Source organism: Nomascus leucogenys, chromosome 4 (assembly GCF_006542625.1).
Source record: "Nomascus leucogenys isolate Asia chromosome 4, Asia_NLE_v1, whole genome shotgun sequence".
Lineage (NCBI taxonomy): Eukaryota > Metazoa > Chordata > Mammalia > Primates > Hylobatidae > Nomascus > Nomascus leucogenys.
The window spans coordinates 131,388,282-131,396,149 of NC_044384.1; positions in this window are offsets into that span (position 1 = coordinate 131,388,282).

Here is a 7,868-nt window from a genome sequence, read left to right on the forward strand (position 1 = left end):
CTGAGGAAGGAGAATTGCTTGAAACGGGGAGGCACATGTTGCAGTGAGCCCATATCACACCACTGCACTCCAGCATCGGCAACAGAGCAAGACTCCGTCTCAAAAAAAAAAAAAAGAAAGACTTCCTTTTGCCCCCTTCTAATCAACACCCTAAGGCAATTGCTATTCTGGCTTTAAAATCATAGATTAGTCTTGCCTATTCATAAAATTCATATAAAAATAACACAGCATGGACTCTTGTTGTTGGGCTCCTTTTTATTTTATTTATTTATTTATTTATTTAGATGGAGTTTTTCTCTTGTTGCCCAGGCTGGAGTACAGTGGCGCAATCTCAGTTCATTGCAACATCCGCCTCCCAGGTTCAAGCAATTCTCCTGTCTCAGCCTCCCAAGTAGCTGGGATTATAGGTGCCTGCCACCATGCCCGGCTAATTTTTTTTTTTTTTTTTTTTTTTTTTTTTAGCAGGAGCCTCGCTCTGTCTCCCAGGATGGAGTGCAGTGGCGCAATCTCAGCTCACTGCAAGCTCCGCCTCCCGGGTTCACGCCATTCTCCTGCCTCAGCCTCCGGAGTAGCTGGGACTACAGGCGCCCGCCACCACGCCCGGCTAATTTTTTGTATTTTTAGTAGAGACGGGGTTTCACCGTGTTAGCCAGGGTGATCTTGATCTCCTGACCTCGTGATCTGCCCGCCTCAGCCTCCCAAAGTGCTGGGATTACAGGCGTGAGCCACCACGCCCGGCCTTTTTTTTTTTTTTTTTGTATTTTTAGTAGAGACAGGGTTTCACCATGTTGGCCAGGCTGGTCTTGAACTCCTGACCTCAGGTGATCCACCCGCTTCGGCCTCCCAAAGTTCTGGGATTAGAGGAGTGAGCCACCACGCCCGGCCTCCTTTTTAAAGATATTATGTTTATAAAGTCCATCCTGGTGTTCCATGTAGCCACGTCACTTTTTTTGTTTGCTTGTTTGATTTTGAAACAGCATCTCACACTGTTGCTCAGGTTGGATCGCCGAGATTGGAGTGCAGTAGTGCGATCATGGCTTACTCCACCCTTAACATCCAGGGCTCAAGCGGTCCTCCCACCTCAGCCTTCTGAGTAGCTAGGGCTACCTGGAGGCGCTACTACACCTGGCTAATTTTTATTTTTTGTAGAGATAAGGTTTCACCATGTTGACCAGGCTAGTCTTGAACTCTTGAGCTCAAGTGATCTGCCTACCTTGGTCTCCCAAAGTGCTCAACTTATAGGCATGAGCCACCATGCCTGGCCTCATGTCACTTTTTTAAATTGCCATGTAGTATTCCAATGTATGACTCTACCACAATTTACTCATTTTCTTGTTGATAGACATTTCTAGTTTTTTACTATTATGAATAAAGTTGTTATGACTTTTTTTTTTTTCTTTCTTATGAGACGGAGTTTCACTCTTGTTGCCCAGGCTGGAGTACAATGGTGCAATCTCGGCTCACTGCAACCTCCGCCACCTGGGTTCAAGCAAGTCTCCTCTCTCAGCCTCCAAAGTAGCTGGGATTATAGGCACCTGACACCACATCTGGCTAATTTTTAGTAGAGATGGGGTTTCATCATATTGGTCAGGCTGGTCTCGAATTCCTGACCTCAAGTGATCTGCCCGCCTCGGCCTCCCAAAATGCTGGGATTATAGGCATGCACCACCACTCCCGGCCCACCATTATGACTATTCTTAAATGCCTTCTTGTAGTCATATGCACTCATTCCTCCAGGGCATATACCTAAGGGTATGGTTGCTGAATCATAGCAAAAATGTAGTACAGCTTTAATAGATACTTTCAGTTTTGAAAAGTGATCATACCAGTTTAAACTCCTATCCCCAGTGTATAAAAATGACAGTGTTGGCTGGGCATGGTGGCTTACACCTGTAATCCCAGCACTTTGGGAGGCCGAGGCAGATGGATCACTTGAGGCCAGGAGTTTGAGACCAGCCTTACCAATATGATGAAATCACATCTCTACTAAAAATACAAAAATTAGCTGGGCATGGTGGCATGCACCTGCAATCCCAGCTACTCAGATAGTCACTTGAGCCCAGGAGGCAGAGGCTGCAATGAGCCAAGATTGTACCACTGCACTCCAGCCTGGGTGACAGAAGGAGACTGTCTGAAAGACAAAAAGAAAGTGGCCGGGCACAGTGGCTCACTCCTGTAATGCCAGCACTTTGGGAGGCCGAGGCGGACGGATCACTTGAGGTCAGGAGCTCAAGACCAGCCTGACCAACATGCTGAAACCCTGTCTCTACTAAAAACGCAAAAATTAGCCGGGTACAGTGGCAGGCTCCTGTAATCTTAGCCACTCAGGAGGCTGAGGCAGGGGAATTGCTTGAACCCTGGAGGCGGAGGTTGCAGTGAGCTGAGATCGCACCACTGCACTCCAGCCTGGGTGAGAGAGCAAGACTCTGTCTCAAAAAAAAAAAAAAAAAAAAAAAAAAAGAAAAGAAAAGATAAAGAGACAGAGAGAGAAAGGAAGAAAGAAAGTAAGACTGGGCAAATCCTCAAGTCAAATTTTGGCATTACCGATCTCTTTAGTTTTTGCCATTTTGGTGATATCTATTTGTGGCTAATACATTATAATGTTGAGTGCTTTTTAAAACTTCATTTGCTTATTGGCATTTTGAATACCTCTTTTGTGAACTAAATGCCTGTTCAGATCTTTTCCCCAATTTAAAATTGGTTGTCTGTCTTTTTGTGACACTACAGGCACAAGCTACCATATTTGGCTGCCTTTTCACTCTGTAAATAGTGTCCTTTAATTAACAGAAGCCCTTACTTTTATTAAAGCCTGATTTATCAATACAATTACCATTTCATAGTAGTGCTTTTGTGTCTTGTTTAAAAATGCTGTTCCTAAGCCATGGTTGTGGAAATATTCTCTTACGTGTTATTTGAGTTTTATTGCTCGCATCTTTTATATTTAGGGCCCTGCTGCTTCTCATCCAATTACTGAACATAGCATGAGGCAACAGTCACCATATCTCATTAATTTTCTCTTTATATTTTATTTTTTGTCTATCAGTGTTAAATATTTGGAGTAAAGGGAGTGCCTTATAGCACGACTCTGACCCCATAGCTCAATTTTTTTTCTTTTCTTTTCTTTTTTTTTCTGAGACAGAGTTCCGCTCTGTCACCCAGACTAGAGTGCAGTGGGTGTTCCTGGCTCACTGCAACCTCTGCTTCCTGGGTTCAAGTGGTTCTCCAGCCTCAGCCTCCCAAGTAGCTGGGATTATAGGTGCCTACCACCACACCTGGGTAATTTTTGTATTTTTAGTAGAGACAGGGTTGCGCCCTCTTGGCCAGGCTGGTCTTAAACTCCTGACCTGAGGTAATTCACCAGCCTGGGCCTCCCAAAGTGCTGGGATTATAGGCATGAGCCATGGCTCCCAGCCAGTATAGCTCAGTTTTTACTGTAAGTTCACTGTAGTGCTTTTAAAGAATATTATTGTATCCCTTTAATGATTGTTCTTTAACTCTTATTTTTTTTCTTTTGAGACAGATTCTCACTCAGTCACCCAAGCTGGAGTGCTGTGGCACTATTTTGGCTCACTGGAACCTCTGCCTCCTGGGTTTAAGCAATTCTCCTGCCTCAGCCTCCCGAGTAGCTGGGACTACAGGCACCTGCCATCATACCCAGCTAATTTTTGTATTTTTAGTAGAGACGACTGTTCACCATGATGGCCAGGCTGGTCTCGAACTGCTGACCTCAAGTGATCCACACTCCTCAGCCTCGCAAAGTGCTGGGATTACAGGCATGAGCCACCGCGCCGAGTCTTTTAACTCTATTTTGTTTGTTTGTTTGTTTGAGACAGAGTCTCACTCTGTTGCCCAGGATGGAGTGCAGCGGCAGGATCTCAGCTCACTGCAAACTCCAACTTCAGGGTTCAAGCGATTCTCCTGCCTCAGCCCCTTGAGTAGCTGGGATTACAGGTGTGTGCCACCATGCTCGCCTAATTTTTTTGTATTTTTGGTAGAGACAAGATTTCATCATGTTGGCCAAGCTGGTCTCAAACTCCTGATTTCAGCAATTCTCCTGCCACCGCTCCCAGCCTTAACTCTTTTTTTAAAGCGGGATCACTCTTAAACTCAGGCAAGAGGAATCCTATGCCGGGTCACATAGTCTAGAGAGCTCCTCATGTCATAAACACTAAAAAAAAAGGTGTGTAAGGCGGGGTGTGGAGGCTCACGCTTATAATCCCAGAAATTTAGGAGGCCTAGGCGGGTGGATCACTGGAGTTCAAGAGTTCCAGACCAGCCTGATCAACATGGCAAAACCCCGCCTCTACTAAAAATACAAAAAAAAATTAGCCGGGCGTGGTGGCGGGCACCTGTAATCCAGCTAGTCAAGGGGCTGAAGCAGGAGAATCCCTTGAGCTGGAGAGGTGGAGGTTGCAGTGAGCTGAGATTATGCCAGGGCGACAGAGCGAGTCTCTGTCTCAAAAAAAGAAAAAAAAAGGTGTGTGAGTTGTGAGATGGGGGTGGTGGTGTGAGTGTCAGTTGGTATGAGTTCTAGACTGGACGACCTTGTAAACCTAGACATTCACCCTTCTGCCTAACAATCTTCAAGCCCCGGGGAGACGCACTTCCAGCATATCCCTTGCCCTAGATCCTCAAAACAAAAGGCACCGGCATTGGAATGCTGAGAAGTTTTTTGGTGGAAGAGGCATGGCTTTGGAGTGCAAAAAGAATTTGAGTGGCAGGAGTACTTAGGTAAGAGAAAAGACAAATTAATTAACTTGTCAAATCGTCCTTCTTAGCATGAATGCAAAAGATTCTTGCATAACAAAGTATTGTTTCCCAGAGTGCTAAGCAGCCGATTTTTTTGCTTCCCTTTGTATTCCAATTCATGGTTCTGAAGATCCTCATGAATTAGCACAGTGTTCACTAACATTGCACAGAGTGGCTGAGAAACATTTCGTAGTATAAATTCATTTTACCCTCACATTTGTATATATAGAGATCTAAATATTACATATGGGAAGCATGACATGAATTCTTTGGCAAATAGATGAACATTGAATGCAAAGACTAAACATTCCTAGAAAACAGCCTTCAGGGTGGGGCCCGGTGGCTCATGCCTGTAATCCCAGCACTTTGGGAGGCTGAGGCAGACGAATCACCTGAGGTCGGGAGTTTGAGACCAGCCTGACCACCATGGAGAAACCCCGTCTCTGCTAAAAATACAAAAAAAATTAGCTGGGTGTGGTGGCGCATGCCTATAATCCCAGCTACTTGGGAGGCTGAGGCAGGAGAATCGCTTGAACCCGGGAGGCAGAGGTTGCGGTGAGCCGAGATCATCCCACTGCACTCCAGCCTGGGCAACAAGAGTGAAACTCCTTCTCAAAACAAAACAAAACAAAACCTTCATTCAAATTTGTAAACAGCTAATAATGTGTTCAGCTTTATTTAAAGATCTTTGACTAAAAATCTGAGAGTGACTAACCACAACTTCATTTGCCATTGAGTTTTGATAGATCATTTTGAATATTTTAAAAGAAAGAGAACTTTTTGTGAAAAATAATCTTTAGATTTTTTTACCTTTACTGTCATTCATATTTTCTGGATAAAAACACATTTAAAATTTGAACAGTTTGGCTGGCCATGGTGGCTCACGCCTATAATCCCAGCACTTTCGGAGGCCGAGGCGGGCTGATCACTTGAGGTCAGGAGTTCTAGACCAGCCTGACCAACATGGTGAAACCCTGTCTCTAATAAAAATACAAAAATTAGCTGGGCTTGATGGCCTGTGCCTGTAATCCCAACTACTTGGGAGGCTGAGGCAGGAGAATTGCTTGAACCTGGGAGGTGGAGATTGCAGTGAGCCAAGATCATGCCACTGAACTCAGCCTGGGCGACAGAGTGAGACTCTGTCTCAAAAAAAAAAAATTGAACAGTTTAACTACGATTACATTTTAAACCATGCACATGTAATAACATTTTAGCTATGTACATATATTAATTTGAATTAAAAATTTAAAAAGGAGGAAAAGAACGTTCATAAGAAAAAAATAAGTGCTTAAAATAGTACTTGGCAAACGGTGCATTTTCAGTAAGTATTAGGAGTCCCCCTTCTGCCACCCCTACTTTCTCTCTCTTGGTTTTAATCTTACATCAGATTAAACATCATTTCCCTTCCTTCTTCTTTTCCCACTCTCCACCCTCCAAATACAAACATACATATCCTGTTTGGAATTTGGTTGCTTTACAGAAACAAATCTAAAATTTGGAAGATAACAGAGCCAGAAGATTTGACAGGAGACATTAGAGAAACCTAGATAAGGTCAAACGGAAAAATTAGAAGTTCAGTTGTTTAAGACGAACAACACTTCTTAGCAGAATTCTGACGTATAGCATTTGCCAGGCACTTCTTGGCCTAGTGAGAAGTAATGGGCACTGAGAAATATGGGTGGGACTAAAGGAAATTTAACTCACGCCAATAATTTGACTTACAGGTTGGGTTGCCAGCCCTCAGCAAAACCAAATGAAAGCTTCAGGAAGTTAGCACTACTAGCCACAGCCGTACATCTTAAAACACACACCTGGAATGTTTTAACATTCCATTAATCACCTCAGAATCCAATTTCTGAGGTGATTCATGAGAAAGTCAAATTTGATATAGCATTCACCAATAATAAAACAACAAGAATTGGCCAAGCACGGTGGCTCACGTCTGTAATCTCAGCACTTTGAGAGGTTGAGTTGGGTGGATCACCTGAGGTCAGGAGATCGAGACTGGCCTGGCCAACATGGTGAAACTCCGTCTCTACTAAAAATACACAAATTAGCTGGGCATGTTGGCAGGCATCTGTAATGCCAGCTACTCGGGAGGCTGAGGCAGGAGAATGGCTTGAACCTGGGAGGCGGACATTGCAGTGAGCCGAGATTGCACCACTGCACCACAGCCTGGGCAACAGAGTGAGACTCTGTCTCAAAAAAAAAGAAGAGCTAACAGTTTTGGGGAACCTACTGCATGTTAGGTACTATGATAACCCCTTTTTGCAAAACGTGCTATGTAATCCTACCAGGATAGAAAAAGCTATTCTCATTTTACAGATGAGGAACCTGAGGCTCAGAGAAGTTAGATTATTTTCACCAGAGTCCGTTCTGCACTTAACACTTTGATTTTCAGCCAATAACAATTGTGGCTACCATCTATTTATTATTTATTTAATTAATTTATTTTTAGAGACAAAGCTTTGCTTTGTCACCCAGGCTGGAGCGCAGTGGCACAATTACAGCTCACTGCAGCCTCGACTTCCCTGGCTCAAGTGATCTTCCCACTTCAGCTGCCTGAGTAGCTTAGACTACAGGCATGCACCACCATGCCCCGCTAATTTTTTTTTTTTTTTTTTTTTTGAGACACAGTCTCACTCTGTTGCCCAGGCTGGAGTGCAGTGGTGTGATCTCAGCTCACTGCAACCTCCACTTCCTGGGTTCAAGCGATTCTCCTGCCTCTGCCTCCTAAGCAGCTGGGATTACAGGTGCTCCACTATGCCCGGCTAATTTTTTTGGTACTTTTAGTAGAGACAGGGTTTCACCGTGTAGGCCAGGTTGGCCTCAAACTCCTGACCTCAAATGATCCACCCGCCTTGGTCTCCCAAAGTTTTGGGATTACAGGTGTGAGCCACTGCACCCAGCCCCAGCTAATTTTTTTAAAAAATGTTTGTATGGGCAGGGGTCTCACTATGTTGCCCAGGCTGACCTTAAACTTCTGGGCTCAAGCAATCCTCCCACTTTAGCCTTCCAAAGTGCTGAGATTACAGGCGTGTCCAACTTTTTAAATTTAAATTTACTTTTTTTTTCATTCACATGATGAGTATTGCAAAATGGCTAACATTTATTGAGAG